Source organism: Phragmites australis, chromosome 3, assembly GCF_958298935.1.
Source record: "Phragmites australis chromosome 3, lpPhrAust1.1, whole genome shotgun sequence".
Lineage (NCBI taxonomy): Eukaryota > Viridiplantae > Streptophyta > Magnoliopsida > Poales > Poaceae > Phragmites > Phragmites australis.
The window spans coordinates 39,941,069-39,956,878 of NC_084923.1; the positions used below are offsets into that span (position 1 = coordinate 39,941,069).

Here is a 15,810-nt window from a genome sequence, read left to right on the forward strand (position 1 = left end):
TCTCTCAAATCATTTGGACTTGCTTTTCTACATTCTGCAATACTTCTGGCCCAAACACTTGATTTTCTCCAGTTTCATTCCAATATAACGAAGTTCTACACTTTCTACCATATAGGGCTGCAAATAGAGATATCTTGAGACTGGCTTGATAGTTGTTATTATAAGAGAATTCTGCATATGGAAGACTCTTGTCCCAATTGCATTTATATTTTAGAGCACATGTCCTCAACATATCTTCTATGATTTGATTTGTCCTTTCTGTCTGGCCATCGGTTTGAGGATGATAACCTGAGCTAAAGTTTAACTTAGTGTCCATGGACTCATGAAGCTTATGCCAAAATCATGAAGTGAATTGAGTGCCTCGATCTGACATAATCTTCTTGGGTACGCCATGAAGACAAACGATCCGTGTCATATACAATTATGCTAGTCATGCACTTGTGTACGTGGTCTTAACTGGGATGAAGTGAGCAGCCTTTGTCAAACGATCTACTACAACCCAAATCATAGCCAGACTGGGTGCGGGGTAACCCAATGATGAAATCTATTCCAATTTCTTCCCATTTCTATTCGGGAACCTTCAAGTGTTGAAGCAATCCAGTAGGTCTCTGATGTTCTACCTTTACTCTTTGACAGGTGTCACATAGAGCTACATATTCTGCGACATCACGCTTCATGCCATACCACCAGTAGCATGCTTTCAAATCTTGGTACATATTGGTACTGCCTGGATGGATGGAGTAGGTTGACTCGTGGGCCTCCTACAGAATTACATCCTTAAGATTTTTTGATCCGGTACGCAAATGTGCTTTCCAAACCATATGATACCTTGATCATCTTTGGAAAATCCAGGGGTTTTGCCTTCCTTTATATTCTATTTGATCTCTTTGATTTTCTCATCTTCTAGTTGTCCTTTACGGATATCTTCGTTTAACATAGGCTCGATTTCCATGACCATAGGTCCTTTATCCATGACAAATCCAAAGTTGAGTTGCTGGGATTCCTCGTACAGAGCTGGTTCAGATTCTTGTACCATGATAGCGTTGCAATACACCTTTCGCTCAAAGCATCTGTGACTACGTTGGCTTTGCCAGGATGGTAGTGGATTTCTACGTCGTAGTCCTTGATCAATTCCAACCATCTGCATTGCCTTAGATTTAGGTCTGACTGAGTGAAGATGTATTTCAGGCTCTTGTGATCTGTATAGATTTCACACGGATTGCCAACAAGATAATGTCTCCAAATCTTCAAAGCATGAATGACTGCGGCTAGCTCTAAATCATGAGTTAGATAGTTCTTCTCATGATTCCTCAATTGCCTTGACGCATAAGCCACGACATTTCCTTCTTGCATAAAAACATATCCAAGACCTTGTCAAGAAGTATCACAATAGATATCAAAATTCTTACGAACATCCGGTAGAATGAGCATTGGGGTTGTAGTCAATCTATTCTTCAACTCTTCAAAACTAGCTTGATAAGCTTCAAACCATTAAAACTTCTTGTCCTTTTGTAACAATTCCGTGAGTGGCTTGGCTATCTTGGAAAAATCTTCTATGAATCGGCGATAGTACCCTGCCAATCAAAGAAAACTCTAGATCTCTAAGATAGACTAAGGTGGATTCCAATTCAAAACATCTCTAACTTTGCTTGGATCTACAGCTACTCCACCTGTTGAGATGACATGGCCAAGGAAAGAGACTTGCTTCAACCAAAACTCATATTTACTGAACTTGGCATATAACTAGTTATCTCTAAGCTTCTGTAGCACGAGCCTTAGGTGTTCTTCATGTTCTTGTTCGTCCTTCGAGAATATAAGGATATCATCAATGAAAACTACCACGAACTTATCCAAGTACTCCATAAACACTTTGTTCATGAGATACATAAAGTAAGCCAGAGCATTGGTTAACCCGAAGGACATAACCGTGAACTCATAAAGACCATATCGGGTACTGAAAGCTATGTTGGGTATATCCAATTCTCAGATCTTCATTTGGTGATAACCTAAACGAAGATCGATCTTAGAAAAGACACATGCTCATTTTAACTGATCAAATAGATCTTCAATCCCGGATAGCAGGTACTTGTTCTTGATGGTCACTTCATTGAGAGCTCTATAATCCACACACATTCTTTGGCTACCATATTTCTTCTCGACTAAGAGAACTGAGGCTCCCCATGATGATGAACTCAGGAGCACAAAACCCTTATCCTCTAACTCTTGGATTTGTTTCTTAAGTTCCGCTAGTTCATTTGCAGGCATCCTATATGGCCGTTTAGATATCGGGGTTGTTTGCGGTATAAGCTCAATGATAAACTCAAAATCTCGGTCTAGTGGCATACCTGACAAATCATTAGGGAAGATTTTTGGATACTTACACACCACATTGATTGCTTCCAAAGGATCACCCTTCAAATTATTGAGTGCACATTCTCCAGCTGATGAGATGGTTGCTATGAACTCGATACCGGTACCTTCTACAATGGTCAAATGAGCTGCTCTTCGGGCACTGATATGATAACAAGATATTAATGATGCTTGTTTAAGTGGTTTTATATGGCATGATAAATTGTGACATTTATTTTTGTTCCCAGAACCTCAGCAACTTGGATGAACTTTTGAGCATTTAAAGGATCAGCTATCCAGTTCCAGTTAGCAAACGTTGTCCTACTGCCGTGCACTGTACCATGGTAATTGAGGCATACATTCAATACATAAGTCTTTTATACTCAAGCTGAGATTTGCATTGTTTCTCGAATCCATAAGCCTTTTACTTACATGCACGCATAAGTCTTTAGGAAGCCTTTAATATTTATACTCCATTGTTTTGATGCATACATTCAGGCAGTGACAATAGAGAAATGACAGCCTCTTAAGCATCAGAAAACGCTACTTTGCAAGACCAAGTTAACCTTTTGATGTATAATTGGCCATTTGGACTCTACTGGGCATCGATGCCCTTTTGTCAAGTGCAATCCTTCTGATGTATAAATATCTCAAAGAGATGCATACTACTGTATCCAGCAAATCCATCGCTGCAGTGTTATGTTAACTACTATTCCTACTTTGTTTAATTATATATCTCAGACTCTAAATATCTTGTAAACTTCTGTATAATATGTACAAAGGCGAAGCAGTCTAATGTCTGAAGATGCTTTACTCCCTGTATCCATTTGCAGTTTCATAAGCTTATGCACCATGTTCCCCCTGTTATTTAACATCTAAATCTCAATACCAAAATTGATGTTGCATTACTCAATCCAAATATACAACTGTTATTTGCGTACCTAATGCTTTTCTAAAGTACAAACCTTATCAAATAACTCATGAAGGGTTATCGATGACCTTTCTAGTATACCTCGAAGAGCCACATCTCTACTAGATTTAACATGTGAGAGGAGCTAATAGCTAGGATCCTTCTTCAGACCAGAACAGTCAATTTTTAACCGTGTTAATTTCTCAAACTTATAGAATATCGGTGGGAGCATGCCCCCCTCCAACTTACCTGCCAGCCAGAATAGCTTTGGATTTGGTAAAGGCTTTAGCATTTTCAAGTTAAGAATCTCATCAGTATCAGACGCGAAAAAATGCAGCCTGCTCAGGTTAGGCATCTTTTTCAGGGAGTTCGATAACTCTCTGCAATGTAGCTTTGCCGCACTTTCATTATCGTCAAGCTTCTCATCTGTGTCAAGTTCCCCAGCTGTTAGCCAAATCTTTATTGGCTGAAACAGTATGTAAAGCTTGCAGATTCTTCAAACGGCAAATATTGCCCGGAATTTTTGTAGCACTGAAGAAATTTAATGGCCTTTCTTGAAGATCATGGAATACACACACATGTAAATGACGTAAATTAGTTAGCATAGTTATTTCCAAAGGCAACTCTTCCACGTAGCTGCATCTGAGAGCCAAAACTTGATGCTGATACCTTCACTTTTTGCCGGACTAAGGACAGACCAATATATTTACCGTATATTGATATAGGAATCAATCTCAATATAAGAAGACTTCATAAATGATAACATAGCATAATATTATTAACTTAACGTAAAAAGTCATTCTTACATAGAGGACCTTCAAGGGTCAAAAAGCAAATAAACATCGCAGCTAGCGCAGTCTTCTCATCCTATCTCCAACAGGCAGTGGATGTAGAGCACCACCTTAGATTTCTCAATCCTTAGAGTCATCTTCAAAAACTTTCCCGATTCAGCAGTTTGGCTATAGAAAGTGTGGGTACGTCTCGTACTCTACAAGTTACGGTAAAATATGATATGAAGGTTTCATAATAGTAAGGCTTACATGAGCCTATTTGCATAAGGTAGAATTTAAATAAAACATTTAATAAAAGCAATAGTAAATTCTAAAAGTAAATAACCTCAAGAATTAACATTCTTGACCACCTCAACTGAAGTTGACCACTCAAACATAGTTCTCGCAACCATGAATGACCCACCAACCCAAAGTGCGCCGTGTTGATCACTTCAAGGCCTTTACAAAGTTTCTCGCAATAAGTGTCTACTCGCTGAGGTTTCACTACCGCGTAACACAAATATCCTCAATAACAGAAGCCCCCTCTTGCGCCTTATGGTTCTAAGGAAATCTCATCTATTCTTCATTTCACCACCTAATCTACACTATGTTGGGAGGGACTAATTAATTGTTCAGACCCATCCTATACCAGGCTTATGGTTGTATTGTAAAGCTTGATCCGATCGTATCATGAACCGATCCTTAATTGAATTGAGAAAGACTACCATCCACCATCCCTTGGCAACCAACCCAACCTCTTGGACAATTCTCTAGTCCATGTTGCTAAAAACACAATTTTAACTCGTTGTATAAAACCATTATCAAGTTATTAAACCAAGTGTTTTTCCCAAGAATGGCTAACCAATACTACCCTTGATCCCACCAAAACTGAGGCGACAAGGTAGATTTTGAGAAACTAAGGTAATGCATATCATAGGTTTCCCACTAACAACTATAAGCGTGAAAATTTGTAAACAAATCATTTAAAAAACATAGGATCAAAATGCATCAAGGACAATCTTATCTATATAGTAAGTGCAAAAAATGGCACTCGGCGATGTGCCTTACAATCAATCTAGTCCTAACAGATGAGCTAGGCGGCGGTGCCCTCCTGAAGTACAGCGAGGCATGGAGGGTTGTCTCCACTCTCCGGGGCCACCAACCCCATGGCCTGGTCAGCGCATGGGGTGACATCACGCATACCCTCGATGCGAAGACCTCCTGCAGAAGATGGAGTCTCCTTGAGCTTGAGAAGATGAGGCTTCCACCTGGAAGGGGTAGGAGTCAAAGGCCGAGAAATCCAAGTCCCCCAATGATGACAAGGCCTCTGCGGCCTCCGCATCCTCCATCTTGAGCTCGGGACTTCGCCGAAGTTGGGCTCCGGAGCTTGGACCACGACGGCGTGTGGCGGAGGAGCTTCGCTGAGCTATGTTGAGTCTTCCTGACGGACATGTCGTCGTCGGGTTGCTCCTAGCGCCCTGGCGACGGTGACGCACTGCGGTAGAGGCTTGGGTAGGTGGAGGCTCATCAGAGAGGGTGTGGATTGGCACGGATGTCAACGATGAGCGGCGGAGTACCACCAGTTACAATCCGTTATCTCGTTTGGAGTACATGTGGATGTCAGGTTGGCTTATAGGAGCGTGGTGGCGGTGAGGTGCTTCGGCGGCGGCAGATCTCATAGGCGGTGCTCTCGCTTGAGAAAATTAGGAGAAGTGAGGCGGAGAGCTTTGGAATGCTAGGGGGGTTGTGGAGGGGTATATATAGGTCAGGGTGCAAATTGAGTTTGGGCAGGGATCAGGGCTGACGAGATTGGCATGAGTGACTCCTTCAATTGAGCTTCAATCTGGCGCGGCCTTTGCTTCTTCTTCCTTCTTCTGGGTCGGCGCTTCCATACAAGCCGTCATGGGGATTGGTTTCCATCCTTGGGCGTTGTAGCGAAAATAGCCATATTAGGTCATGATTGTGATTTTAGTGATTAATGACAATATAGTTATTGGAACTAACATGTTTATCAAGAATATATATTAGTAGGTCTCATGGATGCAATACATCAAGAAGACACCGTAGCCGGGACAAAGTTTAATTGAATTGAAAAAGTCCCAAAAAGATTTGTCCCACTAGAAGGTCCAGTGCAGAGGGGTTGAACTCACCGTAGCATTCGGTCCAGAGGCTGATAGCCTCACCGGAGTATTTCTAACAAAGGGAGAGAAGGCTGATGACCTTACCGGATAGTTCGGTGATCTGCACTGGGTAACACCGAAGCATTTCTTGCAGAGGCAACTGCAAGTACTGAAGAATGAAGATCAACTCGCCGGATAGTCTGGTGATCATTGTATCATTACACTTTTTTCTAAAAATGTAGATAACTTTGCATCATTGCATTTTTTCTAAAAATTATTAGCGAGATCACTACTGGTTTTTTAATGTATTATTATTGTGTGAACTAGAGAATATATAGTTGTTTTATCAGAATTTTGCTTTGTCTTAAGTACACTATCGTTGTTTGGGTTAACGAAGGCTACATGTTTGGATTGATAAGATTGTTTTAGATGCCTCAAATTTGATATCTTCGGCTTCTGTGACGTGTACCTTGTATTCGATCTCACGTTGTCGCCACACTATGAGGTGCTTTTCATGATAGATCCTCTTGATTACAAGGACAGACTATCGGAGGGATTAGAATGGACACCATCAGTGTACATGATGCGTGTCTACTCTTCTAAAGCAGGGACGTGGGAGGAGAGGCCCTTTGTCTGTGAAGAGGGTCCCGACGAGATCATTGCCGATGTGCGGTCAGCTTTGGGCTTACACTGTCTACCGGCATGGAGCACTCTATGTGCGTTGCATCACTGATTTTATTATGCGGTAGCCACTTGTTCCTTAAACTCTCCTGTTATTTTCATTCTTGCTTTGACTATTTAAATTATGGTTTACTAACTTATTGTCAATGATTTTATCTGTGCAGAATAACCTTGTCAAATGATAAGTACCGAGTAATTAAACTTCCGAGGGGTATTAATACGAGTGTATATTGTCAACTTCATCTCGGAAAGTCAAAGAATGGGATACATTTTGCAGTAGTTGATGATCAACGTCGACTCCAGGTTTGGTTCCTTGATGAATTTGGTGGCGAGACATAGTCGGGATTGGAGCATGACATCAACCTGCAAGCTGTGGTAGCACATCTCTTCAAGAACCGTGATTATCAAACTAATAGACCCTGGATTTTACAATATGATAACTATAACCAAGAAAACAACAAAGAATCAATAGTGGAAAAGAATTTGGATTGGGACTCGGACGATGACAACGCCGTTGACATTGAGGATCGGGATGCAAAATGCTTCGTTCTATGGGTACAATCAAATATTTGGATTCCATCTTTACAAAGAGATTATCGTCTTGCATTTATCGTCTACAAGAGTTGTGGCATATCATTTTAATAGCTTGTAGGTTCAAGATTTGGGCAAGCTATGCTTGAAATATCAGACTGAAACTATAGATACGTCTTTAGTATATACACAGGGCGACGTCAAGGTGAGCTACCCTGGTCTACGTGCACCAGGTTCTAAAAGAAAGATATGCCACAACTCTAGGTTCAACTCTAATAATGTGATTAGGTTTAACTCTAATTATTTTTGTGTCACCTTCAATTACAATCTAAAAGGCAGTAGAGTTATAATCCGCGAGACAGAGATGAAGGGAATCGAGGACGTTCTAAGAGGGGGTAAATTAGGATATTTAAAACTATTGGCTCCAAAACTTTCACAAGATAAGTCTATTTCAATTTTTATCTAAATATGCTCTAGACTTATCTAGTGTGTCTACTTCTATCGCTCATAAGGATTGCAAGGTAATTTCTATCTAAATGTGCTCTAAGGTTATCTAGTGTGTCTACTTCTATCACTCATGAGGATTGCAAGGTAAATTGCAAGTATGTCAATACGGAAACGTAAATGAGGTAGAGAGACAAACTCAGCACGAGGGATTTTTATCCCGTGGTATCGGTGGCACACAAGCCACTCCTAGTCCACGTTGGAGCTCCACATAGGATATGCTCCCGGTCGCTAAGTCTCTTCCGGTCATGGCTCTTGAGATACTAAGTCACCAATATAAGGCCTTAAGCACGATGAGCCACCAAGCTACCAAGTCGAGGTCTCACCACTAACCTCTCTTCCGGTCACTTGTACGTCATCTTCACTTCGGAGTTTTAGTCACAAAGACAAGAGCCTTCGCGTCCCCGTACAATTCTCTTGTCGCCGCTCCACACCAAGTTGGAGGGTCAACAAGTTACCGGTGAGTCACAAAGACTCCAAGGCGCCGGCGTACCTCTCGGTACACTTTTGGATCACTCCTTGATCCACACTCTAGGTTACAGCACCTAGCAACTCTTATCTCTAGGCTTATAAGCACTAATCACTCACTAATAGTGTGCTTAATCACCTTGGATGAACACTTTATGCTTTTGGATGGCTTGGATGTCTTCTTAGGTGTACAAGGGTTTCTCTGAACTCCAGCAGCCCCAAATGAATGAGTGAAAGGGTATTTATAGCCACAACCCCGAGGACTAGCCGTTATCCTAATGGCTCAAATATTCTGTGAACACCAGATGATCCGACGTTAACAGAAGGACAAGCACCGAGCCATCCGGTGTATACATTCTCAAAAACTAGCCGTTGGAACTCCACTCAGAGTTCTTCGGAACACCGTATTATCCTATGTATACATCCTCTTCATCGCCTGACTATCCGGTGAGTTATCCTGAGCCAAACCACGCCAAACTTCTTCTCTACACAAGATACTCCGGTGTGCACTGTCTTCATCACCGGACCTTTCAGTGTGTAGAACTTCTTCTTTTCTGGGTTTTTCACACACTCTTTTAAATGCTCCGGTGAAACCTCCGGTGTGCATCACTTCATCACCGGACTATCCGGTGAGTTATAGTCTTCTGCACCGTGACACAAGTCACAAAATGCTCTGGTGTGATATCCATCTCATCACTGGATCATCTGGTGCCTTATAATCTATTTCCTTCGAAAATACCAAGCTTCTGTTAAATAGTCCGATGTACATTTCTTCTGATCGCCGGACCTTCCGGTCGAGAATAATTTCGCTGGAACTTTTTCCAATTCAATCAAACTTTATCCCGGTTGCAGTGGCTTCTTGATGTATTACATCCATGAGACCTACTAACATATATTCTTGATAAACATGTTAGTCCCATTGACTATATTATCATTAATCACCAAAATCAAAATCAAGGCCTAATATGGCCATTTTCGCTACAGAGAGTTACAACCAGACGTAAATAAAAAAAAATAGAGTTCAATTGCATTAAAAACATAATTCCTAACGAATTTTTGCCTAGCGATGTACCACCTAAGGAATACGATTGTAATCGTAATACAATCTAAAACTTAACTCCAATCCTTATATATATATATATATATTAATTGTAAATAATATATATATATATGCTATATTACACCTTAGGTGTAGGATACCATGGACCCAACAGCCAACCCAGCCCAACCAACTAGATCCAACTGAACCCACCAACAAGATAACATGCCCACCCCTCCCTCGCGCGCCCAACCCAACCCAAGAACCAATTTAATTAGGTTCGACCCAACCAACTCCCCGTGTCTAACCCAGTTGCACCCCTTCCCAGCCGTGGCTTCCTTCAGCAAACTTGATGCCATCTCTAGCGAGCTCCCTCCCCTTCCCAGCCGCAGTTACCTCCGGGACTCCGATCCCATCTCTAGAAAGCTCAGTGGCAGTGCTGGATTGGTGCCCCATGGTGGATCTCCTTCCCAACGGTTGTGTAGGATGGGAGGCCCGTTGCAGATTTCCTTCTCGGGCGATATGCAGGATGGGATAACGGTGGCAGACTTCCTTCCCGAAGGCGATGCAAGATATTGGATCTCCTTCCCAGAGACATTGCACTACCGAAGGCCAATCGGAGGTATCCCCAATCCTGTGTTATCGAGGGTTTGCCATTTTTGTGGATTTCATGTTTCTAATGGTTTGAACCTGATTTGCTCTGAATTTTAACTATGTTTTTTGTGATCAATCAGTAGAATCTACTTGCAACTCACATGTTGGCAATGATTTAGGGATAACCAGCGACTCGACCATTCAATGATTCATGGGCGACCTGGCCATGCAGCAGGAGTGCAGGATTGTAGTGCTATTTCAGCCTAGTTCTAAGTTCTAAGAGCATATGGTGCACAAAATAAGAAATTGACATGCGAAATGTTGGCTAATTTCCAGAAGAATAGGCCGGTGCAAATTGAAGGGCTCTCGTAGCACTATTTTGATATGTTGAATGTTTTAGCTCGATGTTGTTTCAATAGTGTGTATCTCCATATTGTAAAGTAACCAAACTATTGTACTGGCTACTTCACAGTGTTGGAAAATAATTCAATTATTGAGAACCATGTTTGTTTACCAAAGAAGACCCCATGTTACACATGATTCTCACACAAATAGATGCAACTGAAATATATTACACATAACTACTGAATGATAAAAATAATACTACTGAAGTAATCTCACACAAATAGACCCCATGTTTGTTTAATGAATTGTGATCAATGTGCTTTCATTCCAATTGATATCATTTTATTGAATTGTATTTCTACAAGTGATAGTTTTACATGTGGTATTTTTTCAGTTGGTATCATTTTATTGGATCAGGATTTATGAAGCTCTCTCCCATGTGCTCTATCGCTCTTCCTTGAGTTCAACATGTGTCTGTAGCCCTTTTTGAGATTATTGACAAAAGAGGAGAATTTTGGTGATCAAAGCAAGGGCAAGAAGCAATTTCAAGTTGTATGATGGCATGCCAAGTTGACAAAAGGAGAATCTCTTGCATGAGTCGACCAAGGGAAAAAGTGGTGATGGAGAAAGGGGAAGCCATAACAAAGGGGGACTAAGTGGTAAGAATATGCATCCAAGTAATGTGTTAAGGCTTTGTGCTCTTTATAATTGGTATAATTTATTTATTTCTCACTTATTTTGGTTGTGTTGTCATCAATCACCCAAAAGGGGGAGATTCTAGAGGAAATGGCCCTATTAGGTTATGTATGTGATTTTAGTGATTAATGACAACATAGTCAATAGGACTAATATGTTTGTCAAGTATATGCTTTAGTATGTCTCATGGATGCAATACATGAAGAAGTCACAGTAGCCAAACTCAAGATTGCTTTAATTGGACGAGTTCTAGACAAAATGACTGCACCGGATGGTCCAGTGTTCAGGGGTTGAACTCACCAGAGTATTTTGTCCAGAGACAAAGTGAAGGTTGATGACTTCATCAGATAGTCCAGTGCTCTGTGTCTTGAACTCACCGGAGCATTTATGCAGTAGAGTTACCTCGGGGTAGAAAGATTTGAAGGCATTGGATAGTCCGGTGATGAAGGGTATAAAGCATCGAAGCATTTCTTGCAGAGGTGATTCTAAGTGCTGAAGAATGAAGATCAGTTGATCGGATTGTCTGGCGCTTGTATTGTGTACACCAGAGTATTATCACTGCAGCATTTCTACCAGAGAAGGTGTCAACTGTTGAAGATTGAAGCTTAACTCACCGGATGTTCTGGTGTGAAGAGTATGCACACCAGATGCTTACACCAGAGTATTTCCAATAGCTAGTGCCACCTGTCAAATGGCTAGCTACGGGTGGGGACCACACCGGATTGTCCGGTGTCTAGAGGAAGCAACACATCGGACTATCCAATGTTAAGGAACAATTCTGATTATTGGGCAATAGCTAATCCATGGGGTTGAGACTATAAATACCCTTCCAACTTGGTCATTTGAGGTAGCTAGAGTGTGCTAGAGTCCAAAGAAACACAGAGACACTTGATAAGACATCAAAGCCACCAAAGTGCTAAAAGTGATCATCCAAGGCAATTAGCACATACATTAGGGAGTGATTAGTGCTAGTAGGCCTAGAGAGAGTGTTGCTAGGTGATTGCTTCCTAGAGAGTGGATCAAGGAGTGATCCAAGCGTTTACCGAGAGGTAAACCATTGCCTTGGAGTTTTGATGACTCGCCGTCATCTGGGCCTTCGTGGCTCAAGCTTGTTGACCCTCTGACTTGGTATGAAGTGGTGACAAGATGCTTGTACGGAGACACGGGGACCCTTGCTTTGGTGGCTCAAGCTCCAAAGTGATCACTGTAGCAAGTGACCGAAAGAGAGGCTAGTGATGAGACCTTACCTTGGTGGTTTGGCTGCTCATCTAGCTTAAGACCTTACCTTAGTGGTTTGATGGACCAAGAGTCGTGACTAGTTGCCGTTCGGGGGTATATCCTTAGAAGAGCTCCAACGTTGACTAGGGGTGGCATTTATGTCATCGATACCACAGGATAAAAATCCCTTGTGTGGAGTTTACTCTCTCTACCTTACTTACATTTCCATATTTACATACTTGCAATTTACTTTGCTAGAGTAGGTTACAATCCTTTTGAGCTGTAGAGTGGACACACTAGATAAATCTATAGCGCATTTAGCTAGAAATTGAGATAGATTTATCTTATAATATTTTCAGAGCCATTAGTTTCTAAGTGTCCTAATTCAACCCCCCTCTTAGGATGTCATCGATCCTCATAACTATCTACTCAAATCTAGTCATTAAGTAAGAGACAAGGGCCAAGTCAAGTATGGCGTGTATGCTCTACTCTTTGTTTCGATTATCACATCAAACAGAGAGTCGGGGGCTACATCGCATACTTTCGTTGCTAAGGCTTTACTCTTCATTCTATTCAATCATCGAGTAGAAAGTCAAGGGCTACGATATATTCCTTCAATGGTACAGGTATGTTCTTTCTTACTCTCTACTCGAGAATTTTTCTCCTCGACCAGAAAGTGGGAGGCTACATAATAATACCATATTCTTTTGTAAGTATTTTTGTAAAAGATTATCTAGCTTTGCATTGATCGCGTTGGATAGAACCAATGGAGGCATGTGTTGGGTCGATGATGGACAATTACACCTCATAAGGCATAATGACACCGAGATTGTTAGACATCTCACATCGAACAGCCAACAAAGGTTCTGAAAGTCCTAGTCGATCTCGTGTTTGCTCTCTGATGAGTTCTTATTTGTATGATTGATCAAATGCGCAAATCAGTAAAAGTTTGTAAAAGTGCATCATGTGTTATGTTTCTAGTTTTATACTGGTCTTTTCCTTATTCCTTTTTAGGCCACTTTGAGTAATTACTTGAGGGTCGTGCGTCTAATGGCTTGTTTAGTTGAGATTTTAGGAACTAGCAGATATTCGATAAGTGATCTTCGAGGATAATAATAACACACTCTAATTAGTCTTGCATCTACTTATGCTAACTCTATTTCATCGATAAGAAAATAGCAAGCGGTAGCATATTAAACAAGCAAAATAATAGTAGAATTTATAGACATCCACAGAGTATGGATCAAATCTAAATGTTTCAAGTCCCGCACCACGGACCATCAACTAGAAGGACTGCCTTCGCTTTCATCATCAAAGAGGTTAAGCCCCAAAGACTCGACGAAAGTATGGATCAAAGGTTCGACACTTTCCATAATTTTTTATGCCTCCTCTACAGGGCATCCAAAACTTTCCATCACCACTAAGGTGTCAAGATTGGGATCATAGCTCTTAAGGAGACCAAGCATTGTTTTGACGATGCGGGGCAAAGAATGACCGCTACAGTTCCAGCTAGTACGGTAAATAGCCCAAAACTTATTGTCTTTCGGCAACCACTCCCATCTCTGTGATGCCTCAATCGGTGTGAAAGGCGGAGTGGAGATATCGTGCGAATCTCTACACGCCCATCCAACTTCTGCAAGGCATTAAATGCACATATACCCATCGGTTCAAATTTCAAAAGGTTTTTGAACTCGACTAATCGAGCTTTTAGTCATTTCTTGAGTTTCGAGTGTGATCAACAACAGGGCACTCGACCCAATTATGTTTACACTCAATACTCAAAACAAGATCCATTCTTACTCGATTCTCTCGACTGCAAGTCTGAACCACCTTACTCGACTAGGCTTAGACTTGACGGTGCTCGAGTGAAAAATTGCAGAAACCCCTCCTCCCGAGCAGAATTAGGGGGCTACTGTTGAGTATCTAACTATGGAGTATATACGCATAAAAAATATACCATATATAGATAAGGTATGTCGTGTGCATGTTTAACAACTCCGGATATTACGGAACAGGATCTGCGGTACCTGATACTCCAATTGGGGGTCCGAACCTGTATACATCACGTGTGCCTCGTCTCCTGTTCGATTCCTGAATCACGAAGATAACCCCATTATTCTTACGGATATATTGTTAGGAAAAAACCCTCGACACAAGCAAGCAGCCATGACCTTTGCATTCATAGCTCATCCTTTCATTAAGTGTCCAGTAGTTTATCCTTTCTCAAACAGTCCAGTAGTTCATCCTTTCATTAAGTGTCAATGGTGTCTATTTCAGTATATAGCTAAATACTTCCTTCTTCAAGTATTCATATTTCATCATTTTACTGATTTTCTTAAGAGTATTGTGACATCAAAATTCGAGCTTTAGTAAAAGCCTCTACCCGGGTTCAGTACTTCCCATTTTCCTTGTGTTTTCAATTCACGACTTCCATCTGCTACACTTCCTGCACAACATGTCACCATTCCGCTGCTACTCTGTTCCATGGATTCATCACTAAAAATCATAGAGTATTTTGCATATAGGAAAAATTGACATCGACGGTCAAGATTGTCAATGATTTATAGCCGTTGAGCCAAAGGAGGCATGCTAGATGGGCACCCAGGCAGCGGATCGAGGTGCTGGCGGTGAAGGAGACTCCTATTAACAATGAATTGAAGCCAACTTCATCAAATTTCAACCAATGCTCATGCCAGAGAGATCCTGTGACAACTATAGATCGGGATGGTGGGGTGATCCGCAGGGCATGTCTAGGGCGCATGAACGAGGAGCATCCAGGTTGATGGCCTTCTTCGGAGCAGAGGGAAGATGTGATGGGCTTGCTGGCCTACTTGGAAGTAGAGGTGCGCCGGCAGCATGTGGTCTAGAATGGGGAACCTGCATCGAAGCAGAAGCGCATTAAGGTGAGCAAGATAGGGAGTGTGGTCACATGCAAGAAGCGATCATGCATCTTGGGTGCCGGTTTAATTAGTTGGGGATGGTCTGGCAGAGCGTGTCAAGCTATGGGTTCCACGGGGAGGTTCGATCGGGACATAGGTGGGTTGGTTTGGTCCGGTTGGGTGGGGATGGGGTGCACAGTTGGTTAGGTTGGGTATACATATTATGTGTAGAATAGTTTCTGTGTGTATATGTATATTTATTTCTTACTGGTCCATATTTAGTAGATTATTGCTTAAAAATTATATACGTTATGAAGTGATGCACTAGGGTGTTATGAAGTAATGCAGCATGGTTTTTTTTTCTCTGGCATCGCTCCCGTATATATACACCTTGTTGGATTGGAGAGTTGTCTGGGAACGTTAATTTAGAAACTTAATTAGAGGATACACCGTGTATGTAAAACGGTTGCTACTCGACTGGAACTAGTTTGAAAAAAAAAATCTGGTATTTTCAGAACGTTTGTACTCTATGAAGTCAGAAATCCCTCTTTGTAACGTGTCAGACACCCATGTGGGTACATGCAAGTAGGAACGTACCAGTACGAGCTAGCAGTAACATTGAAGTAATCGTGAGCTTAACCAAGTCTCGGGCTACTCAGCTACTCCCTCCACCTCATTGAATGTGTGCTCCCTGCCATTCCCACCA

The 15,810-nt window shown here is 41.6% G+C and overlaps 1 pseudogene; it reads right to left on the bottom strand.

Moving 5' to 3' along the window:
- The window catches only part of LOC133910708 (disease resistance protein RPM1-like), a 91,017-nt pseudogene extending 85,639 nt beyond the window's left edge, over positions 1-5,378 (bottom strand).
- Between the last annotated feature and the right edge of the window lie 10,432 nt (positions 5,379-15,810).